Source organism: Phyllobates terribilis, unplaced genomic scaffold (genome assembly GCF_046119375.1).
Source record: "Phyllobates terribilis strain yellow unplaced genomic scaffold, ASM4611937v1 Scaffold_11__3_contigs__length_659146591, whole genome shotgun sequence".
NCBI lineage: Eukaryota > Metazoa > Chordata > Amphibia > Anura > Dendrobatidae > Phyllobates > Phyllobates terribilis.
Genome location: NW_027362771.1, coordinates 226041969 through 226062921, shown reverse-complemented (window position 1 = coordinate 226062921; position 20953 = coordinate 226041969).

Below are 20953 nucleotides of genomic sequence, written 5' to 3'. Positions count from 1 at the left end.
GACCTCCTAAGCTGATCTGATATCACCCTGTCTCCATTAACGTCCCTATATTGGTTCTTCACAAATCACTGCACTCGAACCTAAACCCTGTATTTCCCTAGAGCTTGGCCCTGGATAGGGAAGGGGGGATGAGATCTAATCGATCCCCACTTAAAACTAAAGACAACAAGGGAGTCAAACACGGGGAAAAGTAGCTTAGCTTTAGCCGACTTCAGAAAGATAACTCCAAGGACCTTCCTAGCAGCATTGAGGAGTTAGCATTCTGAGAGCTCCAAGCATACACAAGGAAACATGTGAGTATCACCGGCACCCTCCTGCTGCAAAGTGAAACTATTTAAACACCCAGGCCATGGTGTCAATTAGCAGGCAGGAGGTAGCCACTGGGTCCTAGAGTGAAACAGTTCTGAAGGCGTCTGTAATGCCAAATGAAGAGATCTTCTACAACCAACTGCAGGGCGACTGTCTGTCACATCTGACACACCCGTGACAATTCACTTGAACTATGTCAGACCTGCATGGGAACTTTTTTTTCTTCTAAAGTGTTTTTTTATCTATCTATTATCTATGTATCTATCTACTTATTTATCTATCTATTATCTTTGCACATCATCAACACAAAAAAACAAGAATTTCTTGAATGCATTTTATTCCATTATGTATCACATGGACAGCACACGGATGTCATCCACGTGCTGTACGTGTTTACACAGAACAATAGATTTTTATTGGGCCTAGTCATTTGTGCTTCTGGAAAAAATGGACATGTCTATGTGTGAGTCACTCGAACATGAGCTCCATGTGAAAACACAGACATGTGCGCAGCCCCGTAGGTTTTAATGGGTACGCATGGATACATGTCTCCGGTACGTGTGAAAACGGATGCCACAGATACTGGAGACACGTACATGTAAAGAAGGCCTGATCTGTATTTTAACAAATGTGTTGGGGACATGATTTTGTGTCAATTATTAGTATTACAGGTTCTGCTTGAATGGCAATTTGCTTGTTAGTGATGAAGAAGCATGTTGCCACACCTGTCCATCAGCCTTATTTATTCTGAGAACAGAAGAACTCTGCAGTTTATAAAAGAGGCTGCACTAGCAAGTGGGCAGCATTTCACAAAGAAGGAGAGTCTGTAAGGTCACGTTCACACGTTCAGTATTTGGTCAGTATTTTACCTCAGTATGTGTAAGTCAAAACCACGAGTGGAACAATCAGAGGAAAAGTATAATAGAAACACGTCACCACGTCCGTATTTATCACCCACTCCTGGTTTTAGCTTACAAATACTGATGTAAAATACTGACCAAATGCTGAACGTGTGCATGTGGCCTAATACTGTTATACTAGGAAATGCCAACTAAATGCACTGGAGAAATCTTGTATGCGATTATGGGAAGAGGAGATAAGAAGGGAGTAGAGAAAAAGATCTTGTTAGGATCGGAGATTGCGTGCAGGTATGTACTGGGAGACTAGGTCATAGATGTATGGAGGAGACAGGTTGTGGATGGCTTTGTATGGCAAAGTTAAAAAAAAAACCTGTAGGGGAATAAAAGCGTACAAGGCCATTGGATGATACCCTTTTAGCTGCAAGGGAAAGTAAAAGGAAGGTGTTCACCTGAGCAGGTGTTATGAAGGCACATATCCTATGAACACCTGAAGATATCAGCTGCTGCTGCATCGTATCCGGGGATGATCTCATCCAGGATAATTGAACAATTTGGACGATAACACGATATCAGGCTGCGCTGCTGTAATAAAGAATCCTTAGGACTAAGATGAGTTAAATGTTTTTTATTTCCACAACGCTTTTCAACGCTGTACTAGCATCTTTTTCAAGCGAAAAAAAACAATTGCAAGTTAGGGTTTTGAATTTGGAAATGAAATTCTCATGTCGGTAACAACAATTAAGTTATGTGTAATAATCAGAAATGACACAAGTATTGAACACTTACTGAAATGTAATTAACCCCTTAACAACATCTGACGTACTAATACGCGTCTGTGCCCTGGGACTTAAGAGCCGGACCCGTATTAGTACGTCATCGCGATCGCGCGCGCACACAGGCTGTGCGGGCGCGATCGCCGCCGGGTGTCAGCTGATTGTCACAGCTGACACCCGGTACTATGTGCAGGGAGCGGTCCTGCACCGCTCCCAGCACATTAACCCCTGCGATGCTGCAATCGAAGTCGATTGCGGCATTGAGGGGGCAAGGGGAGGTGATCGCCGATACTCACCTCCTCTTCCGGCTTCCAGCGCAGTCTGCAAAGGCTTCCCGGGTGTTGCCATGACGACCCGATGTCGTCATGACAACATCCGGGTCACCAGACAGCAGGAAGATTGTTTGGACATGCGCAGTGCATCTCCAAACAATCTTCACACTGTGCACCGCTGATAGCCTGCATGGCATAGGGATGGTGCTGCATTCCTGTGCCATGCAGGCGATCAGAGAAAAAAAAGTGAAAGTCCCAGAGTGGGACAAAGTAATAAAGTGTATAAACTGTCTGAAAGTGGAAAAAAAAAAAAAAAAAATTGCAAAAATATAAAAAAAAAATAAAAAAAATAATCCACCAAAAATAAAAATATAATGTACCCATCAATAAATATTATTATAAAAATAAATAAATAAATAAAAGTACACATATTTGGTATCGCCAAATTGATTCATAAAAATGAAAAAGTGTTTTTTTTTTCACTTTTTCATTTTTACGAATCAATTTGTGAAGCACCTGGGGGTTCCAAGTGCTCACTATGCATCTAGATAGGTGCCTTGGGGGGTCTAGTTTCCAAAATGGGGTCACTTGTGGGGGAGCTCTAAAGTTTGGGCACACAGGGGCTCTCCAAACGCAACATGGTGTCCGCTAACAATTTGAGCCGACATTTTGTTAGCGGATATCATGTTGCATTTGGAGAGTCCCTGTGTGCCCAAACATTGGAGCTCCCCCACAAGTGACCCCATTTTGGAAACTAGACCCCCAAGGCACCTATCTAGATTCATAGTGAGCACTTGGAACCCCAGGTGCTTCACAAATTGATTCATAAAAATGAAAAAGTGGATTTTTTTTCACTTTTTCATTTTTACGAATCAATTTGTGAAGCACCTGGGGGTTCCAAGTGCTCACTATGCATCTAGAAAGGTGCCTTGGGGGGTCTAGTTTCCAAAATGGGGTCACTTGTGGGGGAGCTCCAAAGTTTGGGCACAGAGGGGCTCTCCAAACGCAACGTGGTGTCCGCTAACAATTTGAGCCGATTTTCCATTCAATTTGTTAGCGGATACCATGTTGCATTTGGAGAGTCCCTGTGTGCCCAAACATTGGAGCTCCCCCACAAGTGACCCCATTTTGGAAACTAGACCCCCCAAGGCACCTATCTAGATGCATAGTGAGCACTTGGAACCCCAGGTGCTTCACAAATTGATTCATAAAAATGAAAAAGTGTTTTTTTTTCACTTTTTCATTTTTACGAATCAATTTGTGAAGCACCTGGGGATTCCAAGTGTTCACTATGCATCTAGAAAGGTGCCTTGGGGGGTCTAGTTTCCAAAATGGGGTCACTTGTGGGTGAGCTCCAAAGTTTGGGCACAGAGGGGCTCTCCAAATGCAACGTGGTGTCCGCTAACAATTTGAGACGATTTTCCATTCAATTTGTTAGCGGATACCATGTTGCATTTGGAGAGTCCCTGTGTGCCCAAACATTGGAGCTCCCCCACAAGTGACCCCATTTTGGAAACTAGACCCCCCAAGGCACCTATCTAGATGCATAGTGAGCACTTGGAACCCCCAGGAGCTTCACAAATTGATTCGTAAAAATGAAAAAGTGTTTTTTTTTTTCACTTTTTCATTTTTACGAATCAATTTGTGAAGCACCTTGGGGTTCCAAGTGCTCACTATGCATCTAGAAAGGTGCCTTGGGGGGTCTAGTTTCCAAAATGGGGTCACTTGTGGGGGAGCTCCAAAGTTTGGGCACACAGAGGCTCTCCAAACACAACATGGCGTCCGCTAATTATTCAAGCAAATTTTACAATCAAAAAGTCAAATGGCGCTCCTTCCCTTCCAAGCCCTGCCGTGCGCCCAAACAGTGTTTTTTCCCCAAATATTGGGTATCTGCGTGCCCAGGGGAAATTGCACAACAAATTTTGGGGTCCATTTTTTCTTGTTACCCCTGTGAAAATAAAAAAAATTGGGTCTAAAGTAACATTTTTGTGAAAAAAGTTAAATGTTCATTTTTTTCTTCCACATTCAAAAAATTCCTGTGAAGCACCTGAAGGGTTAATAAAGTTCTTGAATGTGGTTTTGAGCACCTTGAGGAGTGCAGTTTTTAGAATGGTGTCACTTTTGGGTATTTTCTGTCATAAAGACCTCTCAAAGTGACTTCAAATGTGATGTGGTCCCTAAAAAAATGGTTTTGTAAATTTTGTTGGAAAAATGAGAAATCACTGGTCAACTTTTAACCCTTATAGCTCCCTAACAAAAAAAAATTTTGGTTCCAAAATTGTGCTGATGTAAAGTAGACATGTGGGAAATGTTATTTATTAACTCTTTTGTGTGACATATCTCTCTGATTTCAGGGCTTAAAAATTCAAAGTTTGAAAATTGCAAAATTTTCAAAATTTTCGCCAAATTTCCATTTTTTTCACAAATAAACGCAAGTGATATCGAAGAAATTTTTCCACAATCATGAAGTACAATATGTCATGAAAAAACAATCTCAGAATCAGGGGGATCCGTTGAAGCGTTCCAGAGTAATTACCTCATAAAGTGACAGTGGTCAGAATTGTAAAAATTGGCCTGGTCATTAACGTGCAAACCACCCTCGGGGCTTAAGGGGTTAATACTTTGTACAAAAGCCTTTGTTGGTGATGACAGCTTCAAGATGCCTTCTTTATGGAGAAACTAGTCTTATGCACTGTTCAGGCATGATTTTGGCCCATTGTTTCACACAAACACTTTTCAAATCCTGAAGGCTCCATGGACTCCTTTTATGAACTCTGAGCTGTAGTTCCTTCCATAAATTTTCTATTGGATTAAGGTCAGTTGATTGGCTGGACCATTCTAGCAGCTGCATGGCTTCAGGCAATGCTCATAGCAGAACAGCAATGACAACCACAAGGGTCTTGTGCAGACCCCGGGTTGTTATGACAACCCATCGGCGTCCGGCAGTCATGTGACAGGGGCGCCGATGGGCAGGTCTTATGACACGCTTCCGGTAAGCGCGAATTAAATGCTGCTGTCAGAGATTTACAGTGGTATTTAACATGTTGACAGCCGCGGCTATTGGGGGCAAATGACAGCTGATCAGATTAGCCATCATGTGCCTGAAAACATGCAGGCTCAGCGCTGGAGCCTGCATGGAATGCAGGAATACGACCTATGATGCATCTATGCGTCATAGGCCATGAAGGGGTTAAATTGAAAAAGCTTCAGTTACTGTTTCAGAAACTAGCCGGACTTGTGCTACCGCATACTTGAGAGTAATATCTAGCCTCTAAATTTCAGCATTTAAAGGGGTGGGAGCTAATGGAGACTTATGAACTGGGGGCTAAAGTGTTGATATACTTGGGAGTAGGTAAAACCTTTTGGAATTACTAAAGACTCACAAATTCAAGTAGAGATTTAGACAGTATTCCTCTTTATTGCTCATACATAAAATGTGGTGGGTTTGCAAAATATGGTTGTGTATGCTGGGTTGCTTGAAATATATGCCCATTTGGAACAATCCATTTCTGTGGGACTTTCATCAGCTGGAGGGTTTAGGGGATTTGCAAAAACAAGGACTAAAGTATGTTTATCATATTTTCTTGGAAGGGCATTTTGGATCCTTTGAGCAATTGAGATAAGATTTTGGTCTCCAATCCTCTGACTTTTATAGATTTTTGCAGCTGAGACACTTTGCCCAACTTCAAGAGATGGAGGTTGATCAAAGCATTGGTACAATTTTGTTCTAAAAAGACCAAGGACCTGTTTTTCATGATTTACAAGTCACTATTATTAACTATTTTAGGGGACTCCATAGATGTGGTTAAGAGAAAATGGGAAGTACATGTGGGCCCTATAATCTAAGGTGATCACGGGAATAGGGTGGGAGGGAAGAAGTTGTGGGGGGAAGTTTTTTATGCTTTCCAACATAAGAAAACCAACAGCTCACAACACCTGTATTTGGTTCATCCAGGGTGCTTGGCAGCTTGAGCAGAACTTGTCAATATATTCCAGTAAGAGAAAAGCCAGCACTCCATCTTTCTTGACAAAACTTTAGTGTAACTTTATTCCATATGTGCTAAAACTAATGAACATAAGGTCATCAAACATCTGACGCATTTAAGAAATAAACATCCTTTTTCATAGATATGAATAATGATGTTTTCTTCCAAAACCCATCAGATATTTAATGACTTGTGTTCAATAGTTTTAGCACATATGGAATAAAGGTTTTTACGCTTTGTTTTGTGATATAAAGCTGCATTACGTGCCCATTCTGCTGTGATATATAATACTTATGTATACAGTTATTGTAACATCTACTTTATTTATTTTTCTTAATTTGTGCAATAAAAAGTGACTGATTTAAATGAAAAAACAAGCAAAAAAACTAACTGTACAACCTGGGATGACCACTGACACAAACTATACCACAGAGTAATCAGGTAAAGAATATTACTGACTCATCAGGAAAGAAGCAGTAGTCTAGTCTATAGTAGTACTAGTTCAACAGGACTTGACCACTGCAGCATTGTATTATTATTATTTAACAACCTCTGGCTCCTGAGGTGTAGCTATACTCACAAGGGGTTAATTATGGGTGAGTGGTCATAATTAAGGGTTTACAAGTGCCAGCTGGTTGGGGCTCCAGTCCTTTGGAAGTGCATTGAGCTGTAGGTTGGATTGCTGCTAAAGGGGATAAAAAAACCTCTTTAAATCTTCCTCCTTAGCGAGTGTGAATGAGCCGAATGTGACTGGAGCGTAAGTGCAAACGGAAGTAAGTGTGTGACTTGTGATTCAGTGACTTTGGATTCAGGGAGTTTGGAAGGGAGGAATTTGGACTGCATTGCTGTCTGTATTTTATTAATTCTTTAGATTTCTTTTTACTTAACATTTCTGTCTTGTGCAATCCCCATTAGGAAATTAGCTCCATTATTGACAATGCTATCCACTGTACATCTTGCCACATGTATGCAATCCTTGAACAGCCGGTCATGGGTGCATATTGCTGTGCGAGATGTGAGCACGCGGTCACACTCAGCTTGATCACACTCGCTATGCATTACTTCAATGCATTAAGTAAAGTCATAGATAGACCATAATTTTTAATCTTTAAAGATTCCATAATAACAGGGTCTGTACCACAGGACTGGCGTATAGCAAATGTGGTGCCAGTATTCAAAAAGGGGACAAAAACCGAACTTGGAAATTATAGGCCAGTAAGCTTAACCTCTACTGTGGGTAAAATCCTGGAGGGTTTTCTAAGAGATGATATACTAGAGTACCTGAAGAAGAATAACCTCATGAGTCATGACCCAATATCAACATGGGTTTATGAGGGACTGTTCCTGTCAAACTAATCTGATCAGCTTTTATGAAGAGGTAAGTTCTGGACTGGACCAAGGAAATGCAGTGGATGTTGTGTATATGGACTTTTCAAAAGTTTTTGATATGGTTTCACACAAAAGGTTGATACATAAAATGAGAACAATGGGGATAGGGGAAAAAATATGTAAGTGGGTTAAGAACTGGCTCAGTGATAGGAAACAAAGGGTGTTTATTAATGGAACACGCTCAGACTGGGTCACAGTTAACAGTGGGGTACCACAGGGGTCAGTATTGGGCCCGCTTCTTTTTAACATATGTATTAATGATGTTGTAGGGGGCATACAGAGTAGTATTTCAATATTTGCAGATGACACTAAACTCTGCAGGGTAATCAATACAGAGGAGGACAATTTTATATTACAGGAGGATCTATGTAAACTAGAAGCTTGGGCTAATAAATGGCAAATGAGCTTTAATGCGGATAAATGTAAGGTAATGCACTTGGGCAGAGGAAATAAAACGTATAATTATATGCTTAATTGTAAAACATTGGGCAAAACTGTCACTGAAAAAGACCTGGGTGTATTGGTGGATGAAAAGCTCACGTTTGGTGGCCAGTGTCAGGCAGCTGCTGCAAAGGCAAATAAAATAATGGGATGAATTAAAAGAGGCATAGATGCTTATGAGGAGAACATAATTTTACCTCTATACAAGTCACTAGTGCAACCTTAAAAACTATGTTATTATGTTACTATGGTGACTTGATGGATGAACGCTCTATTGGAAGATCGATCTTATGCAATTCTAGATAGGTCCACTAGGGTTTTCTTTGCAGTTATCTTGATATTATCAAGCCATCGGGTTGCTGCTCTTTATCTTCTCTGTGTTCCTTCTATTTTTCTAACCATGATGTCCTTCTCCAATGATTGTTCTCTTCGTATGATGTGTCCAAAGTAGGCAAGTCGTAGCTTGGTGATCCTTGCTTCGAGTGACATGTCTGGTTTGATTTGTTCCAAAATTGATTTATTTGTTCTTGCCATCCATGGTATTGATAACATTCTTCTCCAGCACCACATTTTGAATGTGTCAATTCTTCTTCTGTTTTGTTTCTTTATCGTCCAGGTTTACCTTTCAGAAATAGGACATAACAAGATTCCAAGGTAAAACCTAATGGTATGTGCACACAACATCTTTTAGAAATCAGCATACCTGGTAAGGTTTGCTAGAGGAAGAAACTTCAGGACCACTGGCATCTCTTGTCCTGAAATGTCTTTGTCTGGCATCTTTTCACTCCTTTTTTTCCGTCATTTTCGCCTGTATTTTTTTTGTGCATTCTGATATAAGCTACTGAACAGTTTTGAATCAGAAGCCGTCTGAAGAAAGGTCAGGTCAATTCTTTTAGTCACGTCATGACTTTCGAAGCCAGTTAAAAGAAGCTCAAAAAGATGAAGCATATGCACAGCAAGGTTTTTTACATTGCAATGTAAGTTCATTATTTTAACATTTTTAGAAGTTTTTTCAGGCAGAATCTACCTGGAATGTGTACATACCCTAAGGACAGCTATCTATAATCCTATAATAAATGTATAGAAAAAGCAAAATGGGTAAGCATGGTGTGTGTCCTATTAATCTAATAGTAAAGTGAGTACCATCACAGTAATTATTAAAATCTCCCATGGTCAGTGTGAAAGAATGGAGACAATGTTTCATATTTTCAGATAATCACAAAAAGTTACGATTGGTTCAAGTTCATTTTAACACAGACAGTTGTATTGTTTATAAGAAATACTGTAATAAAGGCATGCGTGTCTGTCAATTATGTTAATGACAGAGTTATTATGCACTTCTAATTTCCATGCAGAACAGAACATTGCTGTGCTAACATTCCTGATTATTATATGCCTGAAAACCCAAACCATTTGAAAAATAAAAGAGAGTTAGGGCTTCAAAGTTTTAGCAGAAGTTAACAGATGCAATTCCAACATAGCTTTAACAATTACTTCGTTTTTTGGCTTTATTTAAAAGGTTTTTATAACTTTTTACTCTTTACACACGACACATTTCAAACAAGCTAAATGTGACAAAGTTCTGAGATAATTTGCAGCAAAAACTTTTTTTTTACCATATTTGTGATGTAATTTAGACATTTTTATGACTTGTCTGACAAGGGGTTATGAGCTTTATGAAAAAGGGGTTGTGGCTTATCTGAAAATTAAGACTAATTTTAGTTTGCACAGTCTACAAATTAGAGAGTATTGATAAAATATGTCCTATTGTTTCATGCCATACTGGATTTTTTAGGTTAAAGGTTATTCCTGTCATATAGTATGATAATATATCAGCAGGACTCACAGTAACCAACTTCTACCAGGGCATAAACAGCATAAGTTTTAAAGTTATTAAGTGTTATTGGAAGTTAAGTTATGACATTGCTCCACTGGAAGGACAGTTTTATATCTATTTAAATATTTAACTATTTTGTGACACTATCACATAGAGTATGCATTCATCTGGAAGAAGTCTTGAAGAACTGCAGATGAAACTGGAATTAGTGCATGGAGTGGATGTAGTCAGTGGCATCACTAGACAGGGTCATAACTATATTAAGTGCCTGAAGGGGCCCAAAATGTCCCTTTAGCCCATATGAGAAGACCAATACTATATAGATCCATGATAGTTGTGGTCCCTGTTGGAAATTTTGCACTGGGGTACAGAAGTTTCAAATTGTACTATTGCCAATAGATCTGTGTCGCTAGAACTTTCAAGTGACTAAAACACTAAAATGTAATTGTCAGTCCTAATACTGTATTGATCTCCGGCGGACAAAAAAACAAAATTGCACCTGCTTTGGAGGTAGAAATTGGCCCCCTTACCTCTTGGGTCCCTGTGCGGCCACACAGGTTGTAACAATGATATGTCCGCCCCTGGTATTGATGCATAACGTATCTGCACTGTACTAAATAGTCAATACGAATAGCAGTTAATGTATTGGACAAAAATTAAATGATTTAATTGAACCTATTATTTTTACATTGAATTCGGGCACAGTTTAAATTTTGCAATTCTGATGAGAAATAACATTCTGAATAATGTTTTTAGACTACCAAAAAAGCTTCTCTGATAGTCGCATCTAATTATACACATGCTAATTTATCAATTATGTTTTCAGTGTATACTAGATAATAAAAAATATATTGTGATTCAGTGATACCCAGAAAAGAAACGGTAATTTATTTTATATAGCTTATACAAGCATTCACATTCAATGTTATACTTGCCATAATTTTTACATTAAAATTAACTGTCAGCAATGACATTTATTATTCAGTTTCTAAATCAGAAACATCCCTCTTAATAGAAAAATACATCTGCCACAAATAAGGTAGCTTTGCAAATGTAAAGCAAGACTTATGACAGATGGATTGAAAAAAGTGTAATATGAAGGAGAAAGTCATCTGCAATACATTGTTACTGGGACAGTAAATAGCAGAAGAAAATTTGATCACAGGGTGTGGCAAAAAGGACAGATGTCATTGTCATATGTCATTTTTTTAGGCAGATGAAAATGTATTTAATAAGTCCAGAAGCATGTTGACTCGTTGAGAAAGCCAAGGCAAAAGGTATGTCGGAGTTCAGAGATATTGATTTCTGTGTCGGTCTTTCACTCATGGTATGTTTGTAATTTGATATTTGCATTGAATCCTCTCTGTATTATTAATTTATGCTACTTTTAATCCATTTGGTGGACCTATACAGCGAGTGAAATAAGTATGAACACGTCACTAATTTTCTAAGTAAATATATTTCTAAACATACTATTGACATGAAATACTAACCAGATGTCGGTAACAACCCATCTGTGACTAAACAGCTTCTTATCTTAATCAGCCAGACGTCTAGATTTGTTAAGCGAAGAGAAATACACTATTGTGTTTGTGTTGACTTGTGAATGTATGTGTATTTCTGTGGCTGGTCAAGAAGGACATACTATTATGTGTATAAACCTGAATGTTGATTTCTCTTCATCTGGAAACAATAATGTTTGTTAATATGATAATTACATATTATACTAAAGCCAGCTAGATGTTGATTTACAAGAGCCCCCTGCTATACCAACTATGTAAATTGATTAAATGCACAAACAATGAGACCTGAGACCTGTGGAATAATACCCTCCCTAATCCTTGACCTGTGGATTTGTACTTGAAAGGACAACTGTAACTTTTTAAGGGACATATGCCTCTGTAGCAGTCAGAATTGAAAGAGAGACTTTACAAGGAGTATCAAAGATCAGTCAGACTCTTCAGAACAGCAGCTTGCTCAATCCAGAGAGACAAAGATTTGGATTCTACATGATTCCGGCCTAAAGGTATGCGGCCCTGACTGGAAGGATACAGATCTGCTTCATTGACCATCAAGAGAACCCATGGATACATTTGGGGAGACCACTTTGCGACGATGAAGTCACCTGGCCCCATAGATATGTTGTTTGGGATTGCCAGGTGGGACCCTCTGGTCGCCTGGAACCCATGAAGACATTCAGAGAAGCCAGATTGGGACTAGCCAATCATCTGGCCCCATGGAAACTCTCAGAGAGGCCAGAGTGGGTCCCTCGGGTCTCCTGGCCTTGTACCTCGATGAACTGTCAGCTTCTTAAGCTTGCTGCTACCTTCTCTCTGTGGGGGCCCACCAAAAGTGGGGGGGGCCACTGGATGAGGTAGCTGGCCCTGGAAGTCCTAAAGTCGCAGCTGTTCTATTCCCAGGCGGGCCAGTGATAAGGTGAGACTGCAATTTTGCACCATCTTGGGTATTTGCTGGGACTGTTCTATTTATTTATTGTCTGTTTGGTGGTTCAATAAACAATTTCCACACTGTTTTACCCTCACCCTGTGTTGTCTGAGTAGTATTATGGCCACGGAAGACTCCATGTCTTCACACCATCCAACCCACACAAGAAAATAAATCAAACCATAGATGTCCATAAATTATGTGTAATAATGAGAAATAACACAGGAAAAAAAATATTGAACTTATGAAGAAAGAGAGGTACAAAAAGCCATGGAAAGTCATGATATCAGTTGAAATATATCCATAACTAGACAGTAATCCTGCCACTAAATGAGAAATAATATCAGCTGGTTCAACTGATGGCCTATAAAAAGGTGTCTCACTACCAAGGTGCCACACAAAAAGCATCTCATGATGGGTAAAACCAGTGAGCTGTCTCAAGACCTTCGCAACCTTATTGTTGCAAAACATACTGAGGACATTGGTTACAGAAGAATTGCTAAACTACTGAAAGTTCCTGTGAGCACTATTGGGGCCATAATTCGGATGTGGAAAGAACATAATTTCACCATAAACCGGCCACAACCAGGTGCTCCCCGCAAGATTTCAGATAGAGGAGTGAAAAGAATTATCAGAAGTGTTGTCCAATAGCCAAGGACCCCCTGTGGAGAGCTACAGAAAGACCAGGAATCAGCAGGTAGAATTGTTTCAAACAAAACTATAAGTAATGCACCCAACCTCCATGGCATGTATGCACGCTCACCACACAAGACTCATTGCTGAAAAAAAAGCATGCTCAAGCGTGTTTAAAGTTTGCTCAACAACATTTAGACAAATCTATGAAATACTGGTAGAATATAGTCTGGAGACCAAAATTGAACTTTTTTGGTGCCATAATACACACCATATTTGAATGGCAAAAGGCACGGCATACCACTCCAAAACCACCATACCAATAGTGAAGTTTGGAGGTGGGAACATCATAGTGTGGGGCTGTTTTTCAGCATATGGCACTGGCAAACTTCATATGACTGAAGGAAGAATGAATGTTCAAATGTACTGAGACATTTGTGATAAAAATCTGCTGCCATCTATCAATATGATGAAGATGAAATGAATGGGATATTTCAGCAAGGCAATGATCTCAAACACACAGCTGAGGAAACTCTGAATTGGTTTCAGAGAAAGAAAATGAAGCTGCTATAATAGCCCAGCCAATCACCTGACCTGAAACCAGCAGAAAATTTATGGAATGAATAAAAGTTCATAGAAGAAACACTCATTATTGCACATAACGGAATTTCTGGACATCTATGGTATGATTTCTTTGCCTGTGTGGATTGGATGGGTAGTTACTGACATCTGGTGAGAATTTCATGTCAATAGCACCTTTAGAAATATATTTACTTAGGAAATTGGTGACGTGTTTAATACTTATTTCATCCACTGCATAATTTATAGCACTTTCTATTATTATACTACCGGTATATCTTTTATATATAGCCTTTCAGTTATTAGACATTATAATACTGACTACTTCCACTATACCCATACCTTATGTGCTTGTCATGAACTTTCTTTTGTGTGTTGCCCTCCACGTTTTTGATGCAGATTTTAATATTTGCATGTATCAATAAAATTATATTTATAAATACATTTTTTGTGGCTATTCATTTTTTTGCAGGTTTATATTTATAGTCCAAAACCATGTTGTTTGAATGAAAAAAATAATAAATGCACAGTAATATATAGTACATAATACCTGTACTACGCTTCCACTTTTTGATCCTCCAAGTTGCTTGATCCACTGGGAAACCCTTATTTCTCTGAACAGCATGTGGTGTGTACTGTACTTGCTGATCTTCCAGTAGTATGCTCTCCTGACTTCCTTTCCCTACTTCCCACAATATATTGCATTATATAAATTACAGGATTACAGTGGCTGTTTCAGGGAGGCAGGATGCTTTTTCTAGAAAACATAAAGCAAGTTTTTTTCCCCAATCCCCCCAATGTAGAAGAACCATTTGTTTGATTTTGGTTTTATAAAGGTTTACAAATAAGAACTCATCTGTAAATTCTTAAAGGGAACCTGACAATATGATTATACATATGAAAGTAGTGGTATATCTGTATAGGTGCTTGTCCCCCAATAAAAATGATACTTTTTTGTAGAGATCTGAGATGCCAAGCATGAGATATATTGAGAAGAAGCAATATGCAAATCATGCCAGACGTGCACTGTAGGCGTATCAATGCGTTTGGAAGAAGCAGTCCAAGCACATTGACAGCGCATTTCCAGCCTGATTTGTCATGACTGGCACATCCATATGTAAAAATGTGCTGGCATGTTCCCTTTAAATGAAGCTGTTCTAGACGCTTTCCTTTAAGCTCATATTATATTTCAAACCTACTTGACACATACTTTCCTGGCTGTTTTATTATCGTCGCTGTGACAATGCCAATGTTCTATTTAGCTATCACCCATATATTATTGTGCACACAAACACTGTCAGGCTTCTCTCCGTAAAGAACTGTTTGGAGAAGGAGAGGTCATTTAAGTTAAAGGAAAACAATTGAACATGCTACAAACCAAGAAAAATGTCTGTCACACTGAAGAATAGCTTTTTTCAGTTTAGCTGCGTCTCATTTTGTGTTTGACCTTCCCAAAGTCACAGATTGAAGAAGAGACAAAATTACTTTTTTTGCTTCGGAAAACAAAGAATGATACAATATCCTCATAGTGAATCTTTGACACCAATGTAGCTGTCAGTGAATTTCAACAGGATGAATTTCAATGATAATGTTAACTGTTTAGGAAATGTGTCAGAATTAAAACACTGCTGGTGGTCTTGGTAGTGACTAGAGATAGACGGACTCATGGAAGTTTGGGTTCTGGTACATGACCCGAACTTTAGTCCAAAGTCTCTCTCTTTCTCTCTTGAATGGACTTCCCCAAAGAAGTCCGAACTTTGCAGCGAACTTCCGAGAGAAGTCCATGTTCGGCATTTAGCATCTGACATTAACTGTCCGGTATTAAACCCAAACTCATAAGTTTGAGTTCGCTCATCTCTAGTAGTGACTAGTGTTGAGCATTCCGATACTGAAATATCGGGTATCGGCCGATATTCGCGGTATCGGAATTCCGATACTTAATTCCGATACTTTTAGAATATCGAATACCGGAATCGGAAGTTCCCATAATGCCTGCGCTCTGCAGTGTCTCTGAAGGATGACAAGCTGGATGGCAGCGCTCAGCTGCGATCCAGCCTGTCATCAGAATGCCATCGCAGCATGAGAGAATTCTCCTGATTGTTTAAAAGCCGGTGGGCGGTAAAAAGCCGCCGGCTTTTAAACAATCACACAGCCCCATACTGCTTCCCCGCAGCCTCCCACCCCGATCCTCCGCTCCCCTCGCCACCTCCCATCCCGATCGTAAGTTAGGACCGGGCGGGGAGCACAGCACCAAGGAGCGGGGAGCGAAGGACCCGGGCGGGGAAGCCGGCAGTGAAAAGACTTCACCGCCGGCTTTCCCGTTCTGTGCTGCGCTTTCCCGCCGGTTATTTCAAATGAACAGCTGAGGTATCAGGTGATGCCGATCAGCTGTTCATTTGAAGTAGCCGCGGTGCCCTCAGAAGGTTCATGTGAGTTCATGCTTGACTGCATTGCATGAACTCACATGAACTTTCCCACGGCCGCACAGGTCAGCCTCACCTCCCAGACCATCAGACCCGTCATGATTGGTGTGTGTGGGTGTCTGTGTGATGTGTGTGGGTGTGCACGGTGTCTGTGCGATGTCTGCGGGTGTGTGCGGGTGTGCTCGGTGTCTGTGCGATGTGTGTGGGTGTGCGCGGTGTCTGTGCGATGTGTGCAATGTGTGCGGGTGTGCGCGTGCAGGCAAACATAGGCCGATGTGACACTACTACTCCCATCGGCCTATGTCTGTCCCCCGTCCACTCGTGCCAGCAGGATCAGCTCGATGGGAGCAGTAGTTCCCATCAGCCTGATCCTGCTATTTAAACTGCCCCATGGTCCCCAATAAATTTTAAATACATTTCATTGGTGGCCAGTGGTTACCTACAATAAATTAGCTTATACATTACCTGTCCCCGCCGATCGCCACCTAAAATAAAGTGAAAAATAAAAAACTACACCTATACTCACCTAGACACCTAATTCCCCGAAGCCATCGATCTCCTGTAATAAAATATAAAATAATAAACCACAACCTTATCCTTACTCCTCCGTAGTAGTCCACGAGTGTCCCACGAAGATCTCCAGTTTAGAGCAGCCACATAGAATGTGACCGCTCTGAACCGCCGCCGCCGCTAGAATGATGGGGCCGTAAAGCAGCCCCGTCATTGCATAAGCGGGTTCGCCGGAGTTCAGGCAGCGCTGCTCCGGTTAGCTGCTTTACGGCCCTGCTGTACCGTGAGAAATTCCCACGGTACAGCAGTGCCGTAAAGGAGGTCTCCGGAGCTGCGCTGACTGAATGCACTCCGGTGACCTCAGTCAGGGGCTCACACTGCCGGGAGCGGACGTGTTCCCGGCAGCGTGAGCTTACAGCAGCCATGCACAGCTGTCACCATCTCCAGATGTGACAGCTGTGCATGGGAGATCAGCGCAGGAACGTGGACAGGTAACTATTTTTTTTTTAGTAAACTAACAATTAAATAAAATGGTGTGTTTTAATTCAAATAAATTATTTTTTTCTGGGTGTAGTGTGTTTTTTATTTTTAACACTTTGTAGGTTAGTAATGGGGGTGTCTTATAGACGCCCATCATTACTAACCTGGGCTTCATGGCTGCTGGCGCTGACATGAACCCCAACCCTATTACCCCCTGCCACCGCACCAGGGCAGCGTGGAAGAGCGAGGCTAAGTGCCAGAATTGGCGCATCCTGTGGATGCGCCATTTCTGGGGCGGCTGACGGCTGGTGTTTCTAGCCCGGGAGGGGGCCAATATTCATGTCACCCTTCCTGGGCTATTAATATCAGCCCCCAGCTGTCTGCCTAGCCTTTGCTAGCTATTAAAATAGGGGGCACCCCACGTCATTTTTTTGGGGGGTCTCCCATTTTAATAGCTAGTAAAGGCTAGGTATTCAGCTGGGAGCTGATATTAGTAGCCTGGGAAGCTCCGTGGGTATTACCCCCTTCCCAGGCTTCAAACATATGCCCCAGCCGTCTGCTTAACCTCCGCTAGAGACTAAAATTATGGGGGATCCCACGCCAATTTTATTTTTAATAAATCCTTTATTTTAACACTAAATGACACTTGAGGGGTTAATAAAGATGCAGTCCCTAAATTATTATTTATTTTTTAATTAATTTTTCCCAAAAATTTTGACGTGGGCTTTGCCATATTTTTGTATGCCAGCCAGGTACAGCATCCAGGAACGGGCTGCCCCCAACTCCCAGCTGCCTATTTGTACCTGGCCGGACACAACAATATAGGGAAGCCCTTTTTTTTAAAATTATTTCATGAAATAATTAAAAAAAAATTGAAGTGGGGCTTCGCACTATATTTATGTCCAGCCAGGTACAGCAGGCAGGAACGGGCTGCCCCCAACCACTAGCTGCCTATTTGTACCTGGCCGGACACAACAATATAGGGAAGCCCTTTTTTTTTAAATTATTTCATGAAATAATTAAAAAAAAATTGACGTGGGGCTTCGCCCTGTTTTTGTGTCCAGCCAGGTACAACTAGGCAGCTGGGGGCTGGAATTCGCAGCGCTGGGAGGCCCAAGCTTTCTGGGCCACCCCCGCTGCAAATTGCAGTCCGCAGCCACATCGGAAAATGGCGCGTTCATAGAAGCGCCATCTTCTGGCGCTGTACCCAACTCATCCAGGGCCCTGGTGCGGTGGCTCACTGGGTAATAAAGGGGTTAGGGCCAGCTTGGCATTATCAGCTGGCCCTAAGCCCGAAATTCATGGGGTCACGCCAATATTAGACATGACCACCATGAATTTCTAGTAAAGTATTTTAAAAAAACACAACACCCAGAAAAAAATCCTTTAATTTAAATAAACACACAATTCTTTATTGTTCTAAATTAAACCATACTTACCGTCACGCCCATGCCAGCTGAAGCCAACGATCTCCTGCAATAAAAGAAAAATAATAAACCAACCTCATCCTTACCTTTCCATGGTTCCCACGACAGCTTCAGCTCTGCTACATCGAGATGACAGGCTGGACCGCAGCAGAACGCTGCCATCCAGCTTGCCATGCCGCAGACACTGAGAAGCGCAGGCATGCTTGCGCTCCTCAGTGTCTCGCTGTGACGGCATAAAGATGAGCCGAGGTCATATCCAATGAACTCGGCTCACCTCATGCACGTCACTGATAGCGTGGGAAAATTCTCCTGCACTCAGTGCTTCAGCGTGAGAATTCTCCCACGCTGTCAGTGACGTGCATGAGGTGAGCCGAGTTCATTGTCGGCTCATCTGGATGCCGTCACAGAGAGACACTGAGGAGCGCAAGCAAGCCTGCGCTTCTCAGTGTCTGCGGGATGACAGGCTGGATGGCAGCTTTCTGCTGCGCTCCAGCCTGCCATCTCGATGTAGCAGAGCTGGAGCCGTCGTGGGAACCATGGAAAGGTAAGGATGAGGTTGCTTTATTATTTTTCTTTTATTGCAGGAGGTCGTTGGCTTCAGCTGGAATGGGCGTGATGGTAAGTATGGTTTAATTTAGAACAATAAAGAATTGTGTCTTTATTTCAATTAAAGGACTTTATTCTGGGTGTTTGTGTTTTTTTTTAACTTTGACTATGGGGTTAGTAATGGGGGTGACTTATAGACGCCTCTCCATTACTAACCTGGGCTTGATGTCGGCTGGCATTATAAGCTGACATCAACCCCAACCCCATTACCCCACTGCCACCGCTACAGGGCAGTGGGAAGAGCGAGGCTAAGTGCCAGAATTGGTGCATCCTATGGATGCGCCATTTCTGGAGCGGCTGACTGGTGTTTCTAGCCTGGGAGGGGGCCAATATTCATGGCACCCTTCCTGGGCTATTAATGTCAGCCCCCAGCTGTCTGCCTAGCCTTTGCTAGCTATTAAAATAGGGGGGACCCCACGTCATTTTTTGGGGGGGTCTCCCATTTTAATAGCTAGTAAAGGCTAGGTATTCAGCTGGGGGCTGATATTAGTAGCCTGGGAAGCTCCGTGGGTATTACCCCCTTCCCAGGCTTCAAACATATGCCCCAGCCGTCTGCTTAACCTCCGCTAGAGACTAAAATTATGGGGGATCCCACGCCAATTTTATTTTTAATAAATCCTTTATTTTAACACTAAATGACACTTGAGGGGTTAATAAAGATGCAGTCCCTAAATTATTATTTATTTTTTAATTAATTTTTCCCAAAAATTTTGACGTGGGCTTTGCCATATTTTTGTATGCCAGCCAGGTACAGCATCCAGGAACGGGCTGCCCCCAACTCCCAGCTGCCTATTTGTACCTGGCCGGACACAACAATATAGGGAAGCCCTTTTTTTTTTAATTATTTCATGAAATAATTAAAAAAAAATTGAAGTGGGGCTTCGCACTATATTTGTGTCCAGCCAGGTACAGCAGGCAGGAACGGGCTGCCCCCAACCACTAGCTGCCTATTTGTACCTGGCCGGACACAACAATATAGGGAAGCCCTTTTTTTTAAAATTATTTCATGAAATAATTTAAAAAAAATTGACACGGGGCTTCGCCCTGTTTTTGTGTCCAGCCAGGTACAACTAGGCAGCTGGGGGCTGGAATTCGCAGCGCTGGGAGGCCCAAGCTTTCTGGGCCACCCCCGCTGCAAATTGCAGTCCGCAGCCACATCGGAAAATGGCGCGTTCATAGAAGCGCCATCTTCTGGCGCTGTACCCAACTCATCCAGGGCCCTGGTGCGGTGGCTCACTGGGTAATAAAGGGGTTAGGGCCAGCTTGGCATTATCAGCTGGCCCTAAGCCCGAAATTCATGGGGTCACGCCAATATTAGACATGACCACCATGAATTTCTAGTAAAGTATTTTAAAAAAACACAACACCCAGAAAAAAGTCCTTTAATTTAAATAAACACACAATTCTTTATTGTTCTAAATTAAACCATACTTACCGTCACGCCCATTCCAGCTGAAGCCAACGATCTCCTGCAATAAAAGAAAAATAATAAACCAACCTCATCCTTACCTTTCCATGGTTCCCACGACAGCTTCAGCTCTGCTACATCGAGATGACAGGCTGGACCGCAGCAGAACGCTGCCATTCAGCTTGCCATGCCGCAGACACGGAGAAGCGCAGGCATGCTTGCGCTCCTCAGTGTCTCGCTGTGACGGCATAAAGATGAGCCGAGGTCATGTCCAATGAACTCGGCTCACCTCATGCACGTCACTGACAGCGTGGGAAAATTCTCCTGCACTCAGTGCTTCAGCGTGAGAATTCTCCCACGCTGTCAGTGACGTGCATGAGGTGAGCCGAGTTCATTGTCGGCTCATCTGGATGCCGTCACAGAGAGACACTGAGGAGCGCAAGCAAGCCTGCGCTTCTCAGTGTCTGCGGGATGACAGGCTGGATGGCAGCTTTCTGCTGCGCTCCAGCCTGCCATCTCGATGTAGCAGAGCTGGAGCCGTCGTGGGAACCATGGAAAGGTAAGGATGAGGTTGC